This window comes from Phoca vitulina, unplaced genomic scaffold, assembly GCF_004348235.1.
Source record: "Phoca vitulina isolate PV1807 unplaced genomic scaffold, GSC_HSeal_1.0 scaffold42, whole genome shotgun sequence".
Classification (NCBI taxonomy): domain Eukaryota; kingdom Metazoa; phylum Chordata; class Mammalia; order Carnivora; family Phocidae; genus Phoca; species Phoca vitulina.
The window spans coordinates 3,609,743-3,631,698 of record NW_022589745.1 but is presented as its reverse complement, the minus strand read 5'-3'; the positions used below and the strand labels follow the sequence as shown (position 1 = coordinate 3,631,698).

The 21,956-nt window shown below is 42.0% G+C and overlaps 1 non-coding gene across 1 annotated transcript; it reads right to left on the bottom strand.

Annotated features, from left to right (window-relative positions):
* Positions 1 to 16,759: 16,759 nt before the first annotated feature.
* LOC116648306 lies at positions 16,760 to 16,861 on the bottom strand. Its single transcript, XR_004302500.1, has one exon. It is a non-coding gene; the product is annotated as a U6 spliceosomal RNA (small nuclear RNA).
* Positions 16,862 to 21,956: the final 5,095 nt, after the last annotated feature.

Here is a 21,956-nt window from a genome sequence, read left to right as displayed (position 1 = left end):
CTGTGCCATCCCTCACGCTTCTGAGTCAGCAGCAGCCTCAGAGTCCTCTGGACGCAGTGTTCATGCAGCTGCTAATAATCAATAGGAGCTGGGGTGTTAGATAAAATGTATTTGCTGCCTTTCCCTAAACTGTTCCCGTGGAAGGATTGGGTGTTCTCTCTGCCAGGATTTCCCCAGGATCCTGGATGTGCCCCTCCCTCTGCAAACCTTGTTCAGAATGGACACATGTTTGCTCTACTCTCCTTGAACTGTTTATACACCTTTCTGTCCTCTTTCACATCACTTGTCCCGTCATCTTGCTACTTAAACTTATTTTTATAACTATACTGTGTTTTATGCCACAGGTGAAATAAGTTTCAAACCAATGAGAAGACCTTTCCAAGGGCTCCTTTAATGTTTTGGTATTGTACCTTGTAGACAATATTGTTGGAAAGGACTTTATGATTGTAGAAGGGATGTGTTTAAAGATAAATGATCATTATGAAAATTAAGTCATTCTTGGTCTATTTAAAAAAATCTGGCTTTCTTAAAATACAAACCTATTAGCAGGCTTTTAATTTCATTTGTTTATTTTTTAAAAGAAAACCCCTTTTCTCCACCCCAGAAGTCCAATCTAGGTAAATTCCCAGGGCTAGGAGGGTGTAAATCACTCCTTGGTTATCTTGTCTACCAGAGAATCTAGTGGTTTTTGCTTCCTTGTGTTCTCTGAGTACAAGCTCCGGTTTCTTTCCTTCTGTTGGTCTTTTCTCCCTGGTTTTGAACCAGGCCCACCCTCGTTTCTCTGGGTTTCCTGTACCCTCCCCCTCTGGAGTTCTTTTCTGTGTTGTGTGGGAGGGCATTGTGCGTTGTGCTGCTTGGTCCCCAGACAGCTCTTAGGGACTTTGATGGGAATTTCACATGAGGACTGAGGCAATGTTGGGGGGAAGGAAATTGAACTTAACTCAGATGGACTTTTCTGAAGTCTAAGTCAGCTCACTCTATGGACATGAGCCTGGAGTGGGTGGGTACTGCAGCCCCTATGATGGGGGTGGGGCAGGGAGCATGAGGACCAGCCGTGTTCTAGGAAACAGCAAAGAGCAGTAGGAGTCGCTTGGGAGTTAGGGTCAGACACTGTGAGAAATGTTAGGTTTTCTGCTCACCAACTGCATAATCTTAAGAAAACCTTTGTGGAAATTTACTCATTTGTAATGACGATAATAATGCTAAGGGGCTCTTGGGTGAGGGGCTCACTCTCTCTCTGCCCCTCCCGCTCTCTCTCAAATAAATAAATCTAAAGAAAAGAAAACAATGCTAAATGCATCGGGCTATTGGTAAGATTAAGTAGAATAAGCGTGTGGCCTGCCTAGGAGATTGTACAATGCTCCATACTACTTTGCTCCTTCTCCATTTTTTAATTTTTTAAATTTTTGTTTTACTTTTATTTTATTTACTTTATTTTATTTTATTTTTTTAGAAAGGAGGAGGATGGCGGTGGGGGGAGGGGAGGAGGGTGGTAGGGGGCAAGGGACAGAGGGAGAGGGAGAGAGAGAATCTTTTTTTTTTTTTTTTAATTTTTTTATTGTTATGTTAATCCCCATACATTACATCATTAGTTTTAGATATAGTGTTCCATGATTCATTGTTTGTGCATAACACCCAGTGCTCCATGCAGAACGTGCCCTCCTCAATACCCATCACCAGGCTAACCCATCCTCCCAACCCCCTCCCCTCTAGAACCCTCAGTTTGTTTTTCAGAGTCCATCGTCTCTCATGGTTCTTCTCCCCCTCCGATTTCCCCCCCTTCATTCTTCCCCTCCTGCTACATTCTTCTTCTTCTTTTTTTCTTTCTTAACATATATTGCATTATTTGTTTCAGAGGTACAGATCTGAGATTCAACAGTCTTGCACAATTCACAGCGCTTACCAGAACACATACCCTCCCCAGTGTCCATCACCCAGTCACCCCATCCCTCCCACCCCACCCCCCACTCCAGCAACCCTCAGTTTGTTTCCTGAGATTAAGAATTCCTCATATCAGTGAGGTCATATGATACATGTCTTTCTCTGTTTGACTTATTTCGCTCAGCATAATACCCTCCAGTTCCATCCACGTCGTTGCAAATGGCAAGATCTTATTCCTTTTGATGGCTGCATAATATTCCATTGTATATATATACCACATCTTCTTTATCCATTCATCTGTTGATGGACATCTTGGCTCTTTCCACAGTTTGGCTATTGTGGACATTGCTGCTATAAACATCGGGGTGCACGTAGCCTTTCGGGTCCCTACTTTTGTATCTTTGGGGTAAATACCCAGGAGTGCAATTGCTGGATCATATGGTAGCTCTATTTTCAACTTTTTGAGGAACCTCCATACTGTTTTCCAGAGTGGCTGCACCAGCTTGCATTCCCACCAACAGTGTAGGAGGGTTCCCCTTATGTAGGAGGGTTCCCCTTGGAGAGAGAGAATCTTAAGTGGGCTCCATGCCCAGCACAGAGCCTGACATGGGGCTTGATCTCACGACCCTGAGATCATGACCTGAGCTGAAATCAAGAGTCGGACGCTTAACCAACTGAGCCACCCAGGAGCCCCCCTTCTCCATTTTCTTAAAACTTCTGGAAACCCCACAGGATCATTTGTGTTCTTTGAAATTAATGAAGCAGGTGGTCTGCCTGACCCAACAGCCTAGCAGCCCTGGGGTCCAATGGGCTGTTGGGTGTTCTTCTTCCCGCATGATGTGTCTTTTCTCCAGCTAACTTGGGTAGCTCTTACTTTTCACGGCTCTGGGCACCTTGCCCCACTCAGAGACTAAGACACAGCTAGGGTGAGCTGGAGCATAATTCAGGCAGGGCATCAGAGGCATGCTCCTCAGTGGCACAATTAGCGTGGCTCTTTCTGTCACTTCCCCAGGGGAATGTCTAGCCAGAGCGTGGCCATGACGTGAATTGAATTTAGTGACTGTCAGCTGTTTGTAATCTGCAATCTTGTTTAATTTCTGGCCAGATCCCTTGTTTGAATACTCTGCAGATTTTTAATAACATTTATTACTTTTTCTTTGCTCTATTGAAATTGTATAAAATTGAGACAGTGTAAAGAATCGTGAAATCATTCACAATCCCATCACCCCAGATAACCAAGATTAATATTTTTGTTCATTATTTTCGGGTCTTTCTTTTAATATATTTAACATCATGTTTCCTCAGCTCTAAGATTCCATAGATTATAAGATGCATTGTTATTACAAGAGGGTTTTTTGGAAAAAGAAAAGAATTGGAAAGGACATAGGCACCACCTTATCCAATGTTTACATGGTTTTAAGATTCATTGCATTATTTTTATGTGCATTGCATTTTAAAAATGAAAAGGGGTGGATATCAGAATCAAAGACAAGTAAACATAGCTCCTGTATGACCTAAATGTATCCAATTTGGAGGACATGACCCTGTTAAGCACCCACAGGGCAATAAATTGAGCTCCGCCCTACACACGGCTGCATGTTGTCTGAATTATTCCCACTTCCCAGGTCTCTCTGGGATTTTCCACGTAAATGCAACTTCTTCCTGTCCCTTAAGTATACACAGAGGGGCACTTCCCGCCTCAGAGCCCCCTGGATGCACACCACCAATATGTCTTTTGAAGGTAATCTGTTGCGCTCTAAGCCATACAGAAACCAAACACAAAACAATATGTGAAGTGTGTCCAGTATCACCCTACACCCTCAGATGGCTGGAAGGAAACACAATTCTAAAATAAGGAAAGAAAGTCCAGCAAATATTTTTACCAAATATATAAAATATATATATATATATATTTTAAGGGTACATAAAATATCAATTTTGGGGGAATTCTGTTACTCTCTTCTCCCTTCCCCGTGTTTTGTTAGCCCGCCAGTGCAGTGCGCACACCTTGGTGTCTGCCTGGCCTCACCTGGCTAATTCTTTTAAATTTCCATCCAAAGCTGACATAAGCTTATCTCGTTATTCCCTATTGAAATGTTAAATTCTGGTAACATATTTCATAAAATTGAGAAACAACAGTTTCTTTATATTTTGAATTGTTTTCAAGTTAAATTTGATTTGGCTGCCACCTCCCTGGCTTGGTTGAAAGTCGAATCTCAGTTCGGGGTTTTCCACCTGCTCCCTTGAGCTCACACGAAAATCCTCGGCTTATGCAATCTAATACTTCTAGCAGTGTGCTTCCGGAAACCTCCTGAAACCCAAAGAAACAGTTGATTCCCTGGTGTGAAGAAGCCCAGAGCCCAGAAGTAGGGCAATATTTACAGGAGACTGTGGGAGGGGGACCCGCCCCTTCCTTCTTCCCTCCTCCCCCATAGAGTAGCCAGAACATGGCAAGAATTGACATCTTGTGCCAGAAATTGCTCACGGCTCATCCAACCTAGACACGCAGGAGGCAGGAGTTCCCAGTTGCCCTTGCAGTGACGGAGTCCAAGGAGGTGAGCGGAGGTGAGGAGGGCCCCTCTCCACTGGGTCCATGCTCCCTTCCACTGGCTGGATGCCTGGACTCTGAGACCCTAAAAGGAGGACAGCCCCACAAAGCAGGAGGGGTCTCCTCAATCAACAGGAAAATTCCCTGCCCACATGCCAGCCTGGAGGGTCATGAGAGAAAGAGACTTCCATGTGTAGAACCACTGCAATTACAGGTTTTATTTGTTACATAGCTAGCGTTACCTTAAGAAATACATCTCTCAATTATCTGTATATAATATAGACAGACATAATCGTAACTTATTTAACCATCTCCTTATTTTTAGACATTTTGGTTCATTGACATTTACTTATTAGAAATAATACCATAATAATATTTCTTGAAGAAATACCTTTGCATACTTGAAGAAATAGTTACAAGAATATGTATAATTTTTTATAAGTAGAGATTTGTAGTCAAAGTGTACTGAGGATTTTAAATGTCGGCTCAATTTGATAGGAGTTAACAAATTGCCCTCAGGAAATTTGTGCCAAATTAGACTTCCCCAGATAATATATGAAAGCATCTTGTTGACACTTTTTCCAATCATGTATATCAGCAATCGTTTTACTCTTTGTCACCATGACAGGAAACAAACAAACTATAACTTTTTTTTTTTTACTTATTTGCTACAAGTTACACTGGGTTTCTTTTCCTTTCACGTATGCTGAAAAGCTGTTTATATTTTCTTATGTGTATTACTTTTTCGTGTTTCTTCTGCAAGATTTGGTTTAATGGATTGTTTATATTTTTTATTGATGTGTAGAAACTGTTTACATATTAAGAATATTATGCTTTTGTCTCTTATTTATCTTGAAAATATTGTCTATTAAAGTATACTCTCAGTTTAATCCTATTCATAATTTTGTCATATGAGGCAACTACATGTATATGTATATGTATTTTAATTTTATATGGACATATTGTTGATCTGTTATTTTATGACAAATAGGTATTACTGTTTGCTTTGTAAGGCTGCTCATCCCCATTCATGATATTACAAAAAAAGTTTATGTTTTCTTGTAATTAATGCAAAGATTTAAATATATATGCACACATATAAATTTATGTATATAAATATATTTATCCAAAATAATTTTAGATAAATAATATTTATGGTGTATTTTTACACAGAAGTTGATGTGTGTATATACACACTTAAAAATAAATACACAAATATATATGTGTGAGTGTGTGTATATAATCCATCTGGGAAAAGTATGATGTAAGAGAATTTATGATTTCCATGCACATAACAAATTATAGCAACGTTGTTAATCTTCATTCCTGATACAAAGTTCTACATTTGTCACACACTAAATTTCCATAGATATCTGTATCAGCCTGTAATGTTTTCATTGACCCGCTTGCACACCGAACACACAATTTTGAGCCCTGCTTTACGTGATTGCATGGGATTTCATCATGTGGATGCACAATAATGCACTTGGCTTATTTCCTCCTTGGTACGTTTCACGTTGTTTCTTCAAGATCAGTTCTTTGAATTAACCCCATATCAATAGTTTAAATGCTCTTTTTAGATAAAAATTTTATTTATTTATTTGAGAAAGAGAGAAAGAAGGAAAGAACATGCGTGGGGTGAGGGGCAGAGGGACAAGCAGGATCCCCGCTGAGCAGGGAGCCCGATGAGGGACTTGATCCCAGGACCCTGGGATCATGACCCGAGCCAAAGGCAGATGCTTCACCAACTGAGTCCCCCAGCCTCCCCTAAAGGTTCTTGACACATATTTTCAATACGATCTCAGAAAGAAATTAGTGATAAATTACATCTCTACCAGGAGTGGGAGTTCCTGTTCTGTCATACCCAAACTGGCGTGGACACTTGAGAATGTTGGGTAATTGGAGAGGCTGAAATGGCATCTTGACTTCATTGTGAGCTCTGATCATTAATTGATCATTTTAAAAATAGAAGGTTAGCACCCAGCACCATTATTCACATGACCTCTACAAGAAGGATGTGACCTGGTAAGAGTTAATCCAGAAGCCTTCAAAGTTCCAAATAACCTTCCTGAATGTGCTTGGGAATAGGAAAAAGCAGAGCCTGATAGTATTATAATGTAATATTGAGACCTTTATCTTTCTAGGAGGAGCCCTTAAGTATCTCTAATTTTTCAAGGTGCGGGTTCCGTGGCACAGAGCAGAGCTGCTTCCTGGAGGTGATTTGAATGAGCACCACTCCGGTGGGAGCTGGTTCGGTCCAGCGTCGCTGCGGCTGAATGAGGAACTCCCATCAGCTCAGCAGGATGCACCACCCACACATGCACTTGCAGAAATGGCGGTGGAGCCCAGCCCTGTGCGCTCGGGTTAAACCTGCCTCTCCCTGACCTTGGACAGCATCCCGCTCACAGCCTGGCCGGCCCTAGGACCTTCATGGCTGGTGCAGGTTAACCCTCCCCTCTCCTTTCTCTCCCATTGGAAGAAGGCTCTGCGAGCAGCCTGCAGCTTTGCCGGTGACTCAAGGCTCCCGACACACTGGCCCCTCTGTTACGGCCCACGCACTTGGGGAAGCCAGAAACATAGAGATGGGAAACTGAATTTCAGGAGCTCCTTCAGGTCAATGCTAGGCCATGTTTGCTGTTGGAAATGCCCGGTAGCCTGCTGATGAGATGCTGCTGGAGGTCGGACTAATGCCAGGGAAGGGGAAACCTCTCAAGCGGAGGAGGTGCGGTTCTCCTGCTTTCTTGCCATGCAGAACCCTTCCTGAAGAGTCTGGTTTTGTAAAATCGAGTGACCCCCCCCCCCCCCCCCCAGAGGCTGAGGGATGCCTTTCTAAGAGGACAGGATGTAGTTAATAATTGCCAGGTCTGAGGAAAGGCAGGAAGAGAGAATCCTTGTGGCCATTAAACATGGCTCTGAATGGTAGAACTCCCCACCAAAAGAGAGAAAACCAGAGATAAAAAGCAGTGGATTTACACCAGTAGGAGCTACCATCACGAGAGAGACTAGTGTTTGCAGCTTAGCTGGTGTCGTGCGAGGCTGAGGGGGTCAGGGAGAGGTTTGAATTGGCCAAGCTGAAGGCTCTGAGTTTGCCAGCCACATAAAAACACCACCGATCGCCTTGGGGGCGGGCGTGGGAGGAGCGAAAGGCAGGCGCTCCTACCGCAAACCCCGAAGCCCCAGACAGAACCGAGACCCATGCTCGGATGCATTCCTGTGTCGGACACCACAACCCCCGCTACAAATCAGCCCCCCAAAAGGAATGTAAATAAGGCATTTACGATACAACCTAACAAAGTGCTCTACTGAATCAGTCAATCAATTACGTTTGTGGGCACACAAAGGTTTATATAGACTCTTTCACTGAGCCACAGAAACGGGGAGGAGTAAGTGTTTTAGAGGTCAGTGTAAATATTTGCCTGCACTAACACATGTATATATTTAAAAACCAGAGGGGAGAGGTTGCTGAAGAGTAAGTAACAGGATGCATGCTGTTCCACATCAAATGGAATTTTCTAAAAATAGGTTGGACAGTGCCCCCTATGATAGACGGGAGAGTGTCAGGGGAAGGGGTACGGGTAAGGTGGTGGGGGAAGGGCCACCAGTATCTCCAGTCTCCAGCCTCGCTGAGCAAATCTTTCCTGGAATGAAGTCACTGCACGTGTTCATGACGGGAGTACAGCTGACATATAATGGAAACACCCTACTTTTGGCTCAGCTGGTTCCACGTGGTAAGGGCTCCATGTTTTCACTCAGAGATGTCAATAACATCTGAAATTTCGAATGAAAGTAAAAAGAAGCTGCTGAATGTTTGTGTCCAGTGAGTTCCAAGATTTAAATTTTGTAGAATTTTTATAAATACTTTTTTTTTTATTCATGAGGTATTAAAGGCCACCCTCTCCACTATCAGGGCACAGAGAGTCCTGCTTGTCACTGTTGCTTAGTGTACAAGAGAGAAATTGGTGAGATGAATGGGAAAGCAGAATGACCAACAGTTGAAAGCCCTTCATCCGAGTTGCACATAGAAACTACGTCGTCAGTAGAAGAAAGATAGCATTGCTCATTCTTGCTCTTTCGAGAGCAGAGAGTATGGCTCTTCCAGTCTGGGGAAAGGAGCTTAGGAAGTAGCTGATGGACCACAGAGTTATTCACTGAAGTTTGTTCGTTGGTCATTCACTCACCCAAATAGGGGTGGGGAGCATTTTCCAAAAAATGCAATAGAGGACTTCACAGTCTGGAAAACTTTTATCCAAGTTTTATTTTCAGACTTGGTCATTTAAATACTTCGGCATCAGCTTGGAAGCTAGATGGTGGTAAGAGTGCTGTCCAGCCCGTAGATTTCTTCAAAGATGAGTATCATGGTGCGAGGAATGGTTTCCACCATCAGTATGCCCAGGAGTTGCAAGATTGAGAACATGTGCTTCTTGTCTTCGTCAGAGGTCTCCAGCGGACCTAGAAAAATGGAGTCTAAAATGTAGTACTCAAGTCCCCTGCTTCAAATCAGCTTGCTATGAGCTTCTGCAGTGTTGTACCTTCTGCCTGAAAGAATCCTGAATTCTGCTCTTTCAACTGTGAATGCTATGCTGGGCATTTCATGCAACATGCTACATGACCCTGATCACAGTTCTCGCTGTGTGACCACCCCTTCTGTTTCAGTTATTCAATCTTTACATATTGTCAACCTTCACAAAGGATTGGAAACGCAACCTCATTTGGATGTCCCAGGGTATTTTGGACTGATCAGTCTCTCTTCTTGCCTGCCTCTATGGCTCGCCTTGCCCCTCCTTCTGTAAATATGCTCTGATGCAACGTTTCCCTACCTCATCAATCCACATCAACATCCTGTCTTGTCTTTCTTCTTTCTGTTTTATGAATCAGCCTGTATTTCACGTTTTCATCTCCTACTGCACTTTCCTCGAAATCTTGCTTCTACTTCCACTACTCTGTTGACCTATGGATTTCTAACCAGAAACATAATATTTCTGAGATATGATTGTTCTCAATGCCCTGGATCATATTTTTTAGTTTACTTTCCATTTTGGAGAATCAAGGGAGGGGGCCCTGGAGGAGATGGTATTGAAGAATGAGTTAGATTTCCAATTGCAGAGAGACAATGAGGGCGGGAAAAGACACTTTAAGATGAAGCATTCGTATAAAGAAAATATTTACTTAGCATCTACTATGTGACAGAGGTTACGCATTGACTGTGTAGCAAAGACCAAATTACAGTATATGATTTTAATATTTGTCATTAATTGGTGAAATAAGACATCTATGTTAATATCTATAGTGTAGGTTTCAGGGATCAATGATATTACATGGTAGTTATAAATGACATATTACCTGCTTCTAGAAAATGGAAACATTTTCCCCAAATAGGTTGGTCAGGGAGGACTTCCTGGTGGACAGGAGCTGAAATGTGTCTGGAAAAATGAGTAGGAGCCAGTAATCAGAAGGGGAACGTGCAAGCGTAGCTCTGCTGTGTTGGGGGAGATGCACAGAGCACACGCAGAGGACGATCTAAATGGAGTAGGGTCTGTAAAGAGTTTTGGGAGAAGAATGTAGGAAAGGTTGGCTACATATAGCTTCAGAGAGCTTTAAACAACAGGCTGAGGAATTTGGAATATATCCTACAGACACCAGTAAATCTCTGATGGTTTAGAATGAAATGATTCTTTATACAGAAACTATAATTTTCCGGCATGCCAAATTCAATCCTGCTATGTCACCAACTGCACATGCTTGTGGAGTTCTTTAGATGTTTCTGTTTGACACCACTGATTACATCACCTAGGCTCAGCACGTCATTCCAGGTGAGTGGGCTGCCCTTGGCTTCCCGAATGAATGTGGTCTCTCTCTGCCTAGGCATGTACCTGTAAGCTGAAACTTATCAAATGTTCTCTCATTTTGAGCAGCACTAGTTATGAAAGAAAAAAAAATGTGCCTTTAAATTTGAAGAAGGAAGTAATTGTCTTCCTTAATTAAGAACTGGAAAAATATTTGTCTAGACAGTCTGAAACTGGAAAAGAAGATAATGATTTTGAAAAAGATAGAAGAAAATTGGCATTAATGAAGTGTCTAGGGGAGATATTTGAGAAACAATTCATCTTGGGCAAAGCATTTTGTAAACAGCTATCTTTCCCTTGGCCTAAAAGCCTTAAAGAAGTTTCTGTAAATTGGTGTGTCTGCCTGGATAACTAACTATCTCTTCAAACACTCCATTATATTAATGCCCTGATCCGCTCTGACAAACTTGTCATTACATCATGCTTATTTTGAAAATGAGAGTGGCTTGACTGGTCTCCCATGTGGCTGAAAATATATGAGTTTGAAATTTAAGAACTTCTATTTTAAATAAAACTGGAAGGGAAGGTAAGTCACCATTAAAAAGTATCATCAATTCTATAGAAACCAGATTCTAAAATGATGGTTTGTCTCAGCGTTCAGCCTATACTACCCATTGCAAGGGCCCTTTTCTAGAAGCAAGGGAAAGCTCTGAAAAGGCATGCTATGGGTTTCTGTCATTTATATACATTTTAATGGATTTATAATTGGATTCAGGATTCCAGCTGGAAAGCAGGAGTAGGAAGTGGGGAAAATGTGTCCCTGGGTATTTCCTTTATAGGGATCATTGAGAAACAAGCCACATACTGAACCAGGAGAGAGGTGGGAATTGGTATCCCCCATATTGAGGAATACGTGCAACCAAATATCTTACAGAAGTCGTCCTGAAAAAGCTAAGCATCTGCCATCTAGCTGGAGAGGTTGACAATTTTGACATCCCGGGTCTGATCATTAATACGATTATTCATTCCAACCAGGACTAAGTCATTCTATTTGCATTAACTAAATATATTATGAATAGAAGTCAAGCTGGCCATGGCAATAAATGGAATATGGAGATCCCATTTACTTCTCTGGCAGAAACCCAATATCCTTTCATGTTCCTTTTCTCCCTTCACAATGGACACAGCTGGGAACCTGCATATATAAACAACAAGGGCTGCACTGTTGTATTTAATTCCTCTTACAGTGGAGAATTTTCACGATTATAGCTTTTGCTAATTTCAAAGTGATTTCGGTGTATTTCTTCATGTCGCGAAAGCAGAAATTGCAATTTATTCCAGTAAGGCACATAAAAATGTTCTATCTGCTCCTCCTCCTTGTTTTTTTTTTTTATAGATATCTATGCAAATTTGATGATAAAACAGAGCTTGAAGTATTAAACAGTCACTACGGTTGGGTAAACTCTTATCTAGTCATTAAGCAGAAATTGAATTATTAAGGCTGTTACTAAGCCAGTAATAATTAACAGAATCGGCTATTAGCAGCTGCCCAAATGCTGTGTTCTTCGGGTATTTTTGCTTTGTGAGAAGAATAAGTGATTTCAAAGGTGCTCTTTTTATTTTCCCAGATATTCTTGATAAAATCGACTGTAAGCACCCCCACTCACTAGCACTGGTTGGTGTAAATAGGTGACTTGAATTGTTTCTCTAAAGTGTCTTCGTTCCAGTTATTTTTCACCATTACTGCAGCATATGCCTTTATAGGGGTGGTCCGGCCTCGGCAATGACAGGGATTGTCTCTTGGACTTAACTTCCGGCGGCAGTTGCTGACTCCTCTGTCCCTCCCTCAGTCCTGCACTCATGGGCTCAGCTATCCTGATCCCATCACTCTTGCTGAGATGCAGACTGTCCCCCAGCTGACCCGGAACGTCATTCCCATCCTTCCTGCAAATTCGTGCTTATCTCCTCCCTCAGAACACACACCACACACACACACATACACACACACACACCACATACACACTAATTGCATCCCATGCCAATCTTTCCTCTTCTACGTCCTTTCAATTCTTATGTTTTCTTTATTTTGACGTATATTTTGCATTTGCTACTAGGAGCCTGTGATTTCATAAATTACTCTTCTAGGTGAATGTTTTCCTTCCAACAAACTATAACTCCCTTCAGGAGCTTCTGTGGTTCTTCTGCCAACTTTACACCGTCCAGCAACGTAATTGGTGCACAACGGATGCCCGGTAAAGACTTTCAATTAGCTGTCTCTCGCAGAGCCACATGTTCTTGTGTTTTTCATTGCCTGGTTACCTAATTACAATGGTCTTTATGGCCCCGAGGTCATTCCCAATACCCTCCTGGTCCTGGTCAGGCTGCAACTGTCACCATATTAGCTTCCCCTTTGGCCAAAGATGTCACTGGCTTCTTCACGCCAGACAAGCAAGCTCCTTGCCTCTGCTTGAGTGGTCCTGAGCGCCCGCACTTGTCTGCTGCTGCCCGGGAGCAAACAAGAAGCCAGTCCACGGCGGTAAGAAATCGCCTCCTGTGCACTCAGGACATTCTCACGGGGTTCCTCGCTCCCTACGCATTGTGGGAGTTTTCTTGTAACAAAGGGTTTTTAAAAAACTTTAGTTTATGTTCAGGATAGCGCAGACACAGAAATGCACGTGAAATATAACGTATGTAAGGTAATGAATTGAGGAGGCCAACATCCTTGTCGTGACCGCCCAGCTTAGGGAATAGAAACGTGGCCCCCTGAGTGCGACTGACACACCCTTCTCCCGTTCATGGAAGTCACTCTTCCTTTTCTTTATAGTTTTCTCTCTCAAGTGCTCTAATACACATTATAATTTAGCTTGCCCATTTATTTTCACTATCTTGTAATAATTTTAAGAATTCAAGACCAATTGCTTTCCAAGTATTAATTTTATGTGATGCTTCAGTAAGCTCTGTGACTCACTGTGCTCAGTCTATATCCTGTTATCCACACAGAACACACATCCACGGGCACACCTGTATTCTCTCTACCCCGTCTCTCTCTCGCCACCTCTATATCTAACTATATACCACTTACACACGCATTTCATTGCTACTTAATTGTCATCTTGATTTTGAGCCATTAATCATGGTAAGATCTCTGTGATTTTTCAGGTTTTTCAATTTTGGAATAAACTAACAACTATGATGCCGAAGTAAAGGAAAATATTAATATAAAATATATTTGGATATGTTAATACTTATGGGTACTAATGGGACAGAGGAAGGAAAAAACCCTCTTTCATTAAAGGGTTGTTATAAAATCTATAAAGATCATTTTCAGAAAAATTACTTTTCATGCCAGGAAGTACTCCTGAAGATGGTATTAAGTACAATTCAGACAGTGATTTCCTTCAGAAGAGTTCGAATGATTTGCAAACATTATCTCCTTGTTCTTCTAGCTTTTTAAGAGTGTCGAATCATGGGTAAGTCATGATCTTATTCTGAGTCAAGCAAAAAAGGCAGAAAGGAATGGCAGCAATGACGAAGGAGCATTTGAAATAAGCGTGTAACCTAGCTCAGAATCCTGGGAGCCATGTAAGCTCTCACTGCCCCCGACACGGGACAGCTGGTAGGCCAACGCTAAATGCAAATGTGAAAAAGCCAGACCAAAGTCCTCGCAAGCTGACAAAGTCCATCTTTCTGAGTTTGAAGTCAAAGAAAGACAAAAGGCAAGGAAATCAGCCAAGAAACTCAGCAGAGGGTTTTATTGGGAGTTGTGATTGAGAGGATGTCCCCTGGCAAGAGCAGCGGAGCGCTGAGGGACTTCCAACATTACTGAGCCAGAATTATACAGACCATGCCAGGTATGGAGATATTTCTAAACAGGCCTGTTAGGTTTGTATTTGTATTTTGCAGTCTCAGACCCAGTGGCAGGATGCAATTCGTGATGAAGTCAGTGTAACAAGAACAGAGTTAAGACCCATTTGGAAAAAAAACCCGATGTCTGCTCTACGATGCCCCTCACTCTTGTTTGTCCACTCCCACATTCATATGAAGAGCTTGAATGACTCCAAATGTAAACTAGGGTATCCATCCTTCAGGTAAATGAGCATCGGTGTGAAGTGTGAGTCTGAAGGGCCATCTCTCTGCTGCTGATGGTAAGCGGGTGCTACTATCCATCTAACACCTGTAAAAGGCCAGTAACATGTTCTATTGTTGGAGCACAGTGACTGTGATGCTTTAACTTCATTCTAATACTAAGTCTCTGAGTCTCATTCTGTTATTCAGAGTTATGATCAGAATACAGGATCCCCTCTTCTTTGAATTAAAAAGTGCTGTAGCAAGGACAGTGGAGTGTCACCCACTACGACGGACCATGGAGTTGACTTCAGTCCTATCTAAATGGGTTTGAAGTGCCAATAAGACCTATTCAGGCTCAAATGTACAATGTACAAGAAATGAGATCAATAAAAAAAATCTGCAAATACGCATCTGCCCCTATTGCTCATAATGGGGATTATGGAGAAGAAGAATAATGACCCACGGGTGAATAAATATGAATGTATTCTACAATATAGAATACATAAAGACTCCTGAAGTTGTTTCTGCTTATGATAAAGGTTTTCTTTTCCACTTGGAAAAAAAAAGAAAGAAAAGAAAAAAGGGTCTGATAGTTCAGCTTACTTGGCATTCATGCAATGATTTGTTTAGTTGTTGGTTTATTGGTGGCTTTCACTTGTGCTATAAGTGATATTTAATCTATTAGGTCACCTCAACGCAATGAAAAAGTAATTGTTTTAGGACTTAGAACTCACAGAGATATCTACATTGCAATTTCTTAATGTACATGGCATGGTGTGTTATTTTTGAAAATGGATAGGTAAAAAAATTCATGTATATTTTGCACGTATGTTTGTGGACAGAGAGAAAATAGAAATCTCCAGAGTCTAGATTCACATTCTGAGGAATTTACTTAGATTTTCTTATTATTACTGTGATTTCACACCAGTTTTTAGAAGCATATTGTCACATGTAGATCTGAATTCACTTTTACAAAGAGCTGAAGAATGCTCTGAGAAATTTATGGCCAGTCTGAGACTAGTTAGTCTTCTCAGAGTCGCACACGTCATGTTGTCTTTATCAGATCATTGACTCTATGAAAAAGAAACATGCCCCCTCGTCTCAGTATTTCTCTCTCTGGTTTGTATTAGTGTGGAACTGAAAGGAATTAAATAAGTGTGAAGAGTTTCTATACCTAGACTCTGTAAACTGGGTCTGCAAAATGGCTCCTCGAAACCATACAGAATCCAAACGATCCACTAAAACATGGGGACGAACCTTATAGGATGGTTGAGAGGAGTCACTGAGACCATATAAAGTGCTCTCTCGATGCTTCAACACAGGGATCCGGCCTCCTGCTCTGTCTGCCATCCTTACCCAACCCCCTCTCCCAGTGAATCAACAGGTCTCTGTGATACTGCTTAGAAGGGTCCTTCAAATGTGTCCTCTTCTGTTCTGTTCCATAAAAACTTTTCTAATTCACCATCACTTGTCATCTGAAATATGGAAACCAGCCCCGCCTGGCCTTCTACTTCAGGCTTGCTTCATTCCAATAGAATCTCCCTTCCTCAGCCAGGCCTGACTTCTCAAAACCAAAGTGAACATAATCACCTCCTGTTTAAAACTCTTTGGTGCTACCCCAAAGTCCCCAAGATAAAACCAACTTCCTTCACATGGCTTACAAAGTCACCCATCACCCGAGGAGCTGAAATCTACAGTTGGGGCCAACGTGCGAATTGTCCATGAGCACTGCTCATGAATATGCTAAAGAACCTGTTACTTATGAACTCTACCGGATACCTTGTTAAGCACCTTCCATGCATCTTTTCATTTAATTCTTCTAGTGTCCCATGTGATGGGTACCTTCCACCTGATGGAGTCTCCCAGATGAAAAGCCTTGCCCCCCAGAGGGAAAATGAAAACAACAACAGCCAGGATTTTTAATCAGTCTGTCAAAAGTTCAAAGTCTTATCCATGGCGGTACACCCCTTCCTAAAGTCTTGCCTGCCTCCTGTTGTGAAAGATATTCTGCTTTGTGAGTGTGGTCCATTCATTTCTAAGCTCTGTATCATCTCTGACCTCAAGGACACTGTGTCTGAGCCAGGATTTGATCACAGAAGGCTCCTACCTGCTGCCGTGGCTTTGAGGAGACGCCAGTGTGGCCTCTGATCCTAGGCTGCCGGGGGGGCCGGGCAGGAGCACCGCGGAGGCGCCCCAACCCCTGCCCCCCCGGCCCTTGCCAATGGGATCGGTCCTTAAGTACCTCACCATTAAAGACAGCTCCCCAGTATTTCAACTGTAATTATCGTAATGATAATAAAGCCGGTCACCCTATGCCACACAGTGTTTTCCAAACTTCAGCATTTCCCACAAGACCTCAATAAGGAGGTGAACTTCCTCTTCATACCCCCGTATCAGGCTGTGATAGACTCACCTTTTCATTTAAATGTAGGAATTAGAAGGGAAGTCTTTCTCTTTTCTTCTTCTTCTTCTTTTTTTTTTTAATATGAAATGCTTCATGTATTTGCGTGTCATCCTTGTGCAGGGGCCAATTTCCTCTGTATCGTTCCAGTTCTAGTATATGCGCTGCGGAAGCGAGCGCTAAAAAGGACATCTTTAATGAAGAAACCAGTATCATTTGTCCTAAGTGCAACTGGAAGAAATGCAGGCACAGTTGAACAGATGCTGGAAATTTCTAAAAAGTTCATCTGTGCGCCACCTACCGTCACTGGTTCTACAAAAACGTTGTAGATACGGCACCCGTTCCGAGGAAATCTAGATAACTTGATTGCTGGCTTTTACAATCCTGCAAAATTGGATACATTGTCTCCATTTTACAGATCACAGATTAAGAGAATCCAAGTACTTTGCCAAGAATGCTGTGCAATTTTTCTGATTCCAGCTTGTTCCATCTTCCCACAGCCAATCCAGCTGCAGGTCAATTAGATTCATCTCATGCAATCCTTTCCACTGTAAGCACACACTTTTGTGCTGTGATTCCTTCTTACCCTGATGGTCATGGCAAGGAATGGAGAAAACCATCAACCAGAATTTAAACCCCTATACATCTCAAACAAATTTCTCCTTTAAAAAGGGGAACTCTATCTTTCAAACTGTCAAACGTAAAAACACTGTTTAAAATTATGTGTCCTCTTCCCTATTGCTCAGGCACACTCTAGAATCTTGGGCTAGAAAAATCCAAAGGAAGATGGAACCAATGCGTGTCTGTGTGTCCACAAGAAAGTACTCTAAATAGCCCATTTCCACTGAGGATGATAACACAATCCAGCACTTGTACTGGGAGCCTTTTCAGCTGTCCACCTCACTCACAGACCCTGACCCACAGAAGGAAGGACAGCAGAAACAGCAACCCATGGGCAACCCATGAGAATACCACTTGTCATGGTGGATGTTGAGCTTCATGCCACAGTGCAATAACATGCCAGATTGTGACATTTTAATGAGAATGTGTAAGACTTCACATCTATTACCTGCAAATCTTGAGGCTGTGGTGGGGGTGTGGGAGGAAGGATAGTGGGAAGGAAGTTATTGAAGGTACTATAAGAAAATGAGAGAGGAGGATGGGGCACCTGGGTGGCTCAGTCAGTTAAGCATCTGACTCTTGATTTTGGCTCAGGTCATGATCTCAGGGTCATGAGATGGAGCTCCGTGATCAGCGAGGAGTCTGCTTGAGATTGTCTCCTTCTCCCTCTGCCCCTTCTCCATTCTCTCTCTCTCTCATAAATAAATACATCTTTAAAAAAAAAAAGGAAAATGGGAAAGGATGAGAAAGACAAGTGGGAGAGAGAGGGAGAGAAGGAGGGAGAGATTTCATTACTCAGGCTGTCTGTTGCTGACCAAACGCACCTGACTATCTCTGACTTTCAGGGAAGGTAACAAAGAGCTGAGATGCATCTCTGTGAAACAGGCCGCCCTCGGGCTCTACCTGGCGCTAAGACCAGAACCCCTCATCAGGGGCTTTCAGCCTCAATTCAACTGCTTAGCTCAGACTTCTCATCATTTCATAAAACAAGACAAAAAAAATCCACCTGTTAGAGTGGTAACTTGGGAAATTATGGTTGCAACCAGTATTTAGAAATCACACTGGCAGCCTGGCAAGTAAGAACACGGTGCCTGTGAGCAAAAAACCAAGCTCCTTGAACCACTTTTGCTTGGGAAGATGCTATGTGGGGGCTCAGATAGCTCTTACAATGTGCGGGCATGGCAGCCTTCAGAGCAGCTTTTTAAGCAGCAAACAGAAGAAAGATGTATTTTTTCACAACCATTGTGCCTTTTGAAAGAAAGGGCCAGAGTGTGTCAGTTTGACCTGTTGTGACATCATGCTGTGGTGTGACAGGCTGTAACACAGTAAGTAAACAAATGATGAGCAATCCCTCATGGGACGGTGATGTCAGAGGCACCTCTGAACGAGGGGACCTCGGGACTTAGTCGGGGAGGGGGCAAGGTGGTGGCAGCATCTGGTTGGAGAGGAAGAAACAATAGGTTCGTCGTTCTCTGCACAGTGTTGTTTTGGATTTCCATTTGTATTTACTTCCAAATTCTTTATACAGCCAAGTTTCTAATCTCTTGACATTTTTATACGTGGTTTGATACCATATAGCAATGTTCTGTTTTGGGTTTTGTTTTATTGCATGACATCATTGACATTATTCTGAGCTTCTGTAGCCCCTCTCCCCCAGTCATTTTTAAGCTTTGAATTGCATATGGATTGTTTTTTTATTCAGATTATCTCCTGAAGAAAATTTCCCATAAACATTTCTAATTCTTTGGATTTTCTATTCCTGTTAGCCCCACTCTTATGATTAATGCGATCATGGATAATAATACTGAACACCTACTCTAGGCTAAGCTCTGTACTGATACTTTCTATAACCCGACTTGTTACTATGAGGACCCTGTAAAGTGAGCATTATTATATTATTTTATAGGTTTGAAAACAAAGAGTAAGAGAAGATAAATAACTTGCCTCATGGCACACGGTTAGTAAGTGGAGGAGCTAGAATCCTACAAGAAATCCTGGAATGGAAGGGAAAAATACTCAAAGCAAAGGGACTCCCAGGCACTGACTGAAAGTGGTGCAGGGAGCCTCGAGCCGGCAACTATCCGTTAAACAGTGAGGAGAAATCTGAGTCTCTGGGATGTAGTAAGTTCACAATGCATGTGTCTGTGGGCAGATGTTGAATATGGTTTTCAGAAACTGGCTATGACCAGATGTTCTGCCCTCGACTGTGGTCCTCAGGCTGAGAGCTTCCATCTTGACCTTGATCTTGGAATGATCTGCTTTGAGGAGATGCTGCATCTCAGAAAATGGTTATTTAAAATGGAAACAATTATTTTCTGAGGGAGAAAGAATACAACATAATGTGGCTGTCAGTGGTCTGTGAGGTTAAGCTTCTTCTGGGTTCCAATCTTACTTCGCATATTCAACATCAACTTATCTGCTATCTCCATATGACCCCTACCTTGGCATGAACCATGGAGTTTAGTGGATATAAGTGAACAAAATATCTGTAAGTGTTTTAAAGAATTGTATAACTGGAATAATTCCTAGGGTAGCTAAAAATGGTCTGGGATTGTTCAACTCTAAGACAATCCATAGACCTCTGATCTTATGTAAAACTAAAATATGATGTCAAAGATGAACAGTCCCAGAGGGGACACCCGACCAAAGCCATCTCCAATGTCACCCTGGAGGACGACAGACAAAGGCAGTTTTCCCAGAGAACAAAATCAGAGCAGCCAGACTAATGATGAAGAACCTGTACAACCAGCCGTGGAATCCTCATCACTCCTCCTGGCAGGATGTGAAATGTGCTGCAGGACGCTGACCACTGAGCATTGTTTTCCATTCTCCAAAGAGAGGTGGTCCCCATCACTCCCACCCCAATGAGTCTGGTTCTCTGTCTTTGTATATACTGTGTGTTTAACTTTTTAATTTGTCATTTAGCTATAGACCACCACACCACAAGGGAGCAGAGGAAGACTGACCAGAGAACTGCATGTCGACCAGAGACCCTTAATCTTGACTAGAACTGAGAGAGGACATTTTTGTATATGTGCGCACATGGGAAGAAACAGTTGCAAAAGGTGGGGGGCTGTAATCGGTTGCTGTTACTTTTGCTTCCCAGCATCAATCCATTCCCCTTCAAATAACCATGTCCCAAAGCCAGGAGGAAATGTCCCCTCTCCATGTCCAGTCAATGGAAATGTAAAGTTACAAAGATGGAGGATTTGGTTTCCACTGCCTAAGTAACTCACTTCAGTTTCCCAACCAAGTAGAGTTCAGACAGAAACAATTGACCCAAATCAAGCCGATCTGGGCCAGTGAGACTCAATTCCAGAATGTTATTTGTATTTCATGGAATATGAAGTCTTGCTCTCTCCGGAGCACACAAAGTTTGGACATACCAAAACGGCTACAGCTGCGTTACCAGGAGAGAGCTACAAGCAGGTTAGACCTGGAGGGAGCAGAGCTGAGATCTGAGGGCAGCCTTGCTCTGTTAACACTGTTTGAGCCTGGGGTCAAGTCTTGCCCCAGCACTCTTTTTTGTTTGTTCTTAAACCCAGTTGATTTGGATTTCCTATTGACAGCCACAGAAATCATCTCATCCAACTGATGGCAGTATTCTTGGCAAAACGAGAGATATATGGTCTATAAAACACTTTGGTGCTTTTCATGATGCTTGACTTATAGTATAGGAAACTGATTAATGCTTCTAGAATAAGAATTTGAAAGAACTAGGCCAGATTACATTGCACAAGAATAGGAAGAAGGGAGTATTATTTTATTTTTAATATTTGTAGGACATAAAGTCAAACAAATCTGGCATGGATTCTTTTGGGAGCTTTTATTTATTTTCTTTAAGTTCAAAATATATCTTTAGATGTGAGTCTGGCATTTGTACTATTGTGAGTGTTTCCAACCTCTTGGGGGGTTGAGAGAATTTAAACATATACGAGTGTGTGTAAGCACTCACACACACACACACACACAAAAGCTTGCCAAGAAGTATAATTTTTGTATTTGAAAGTGGCATCTTAAGAATTTTTCTCAGTGAGAACGTGCCTTTAGAAGTTCTCCTCTTGGGGCACCTGGGTGGCTCAGTTGGTTAAGAGGCCGACTCTTGGTTTTGGCTCAGGTCATGATCTCATGGGAAACAAATCTTGGGGAAAAAAAGAAAAAAGTTCTCTTCTTACAGAGACTGACCAAAATCAAATTGCATATTGATAACACCTGCAAAATTCAACTGATGGCAGCATTAAATCAATCTAACATCTTTTTGACATAGCTTGGGTTCACCAGATTTTCCCACTCTCTCCTAAGTTGAACTATGATAATTTGCCTAAAAACATAAATAAAATGTTGCAATAATATTATTAGAATTTTTTTTAGTATAAACTTGGCATGTCATCATTTCCTGTCTGGAAGGATATCTATGTATGTTTTCAGCCTTAAAAGATTGAACTGAATATCTGCTGCTTAGACAAATGTGCTATACTAATCTTTTTAATAATTAGGAAATACAACTAAATACATATATTCAGAATGCACTAAAAAAAATGGAATATTGAGTGTTGAAGAGTTAGGCTTTGTTCACATTTCCAAAGAGATATAACTTGGGCTTTCCAAAAAAAATTTTTTTTCTTCTGTGGTTTGGTTAGGCTTTATGTATGAA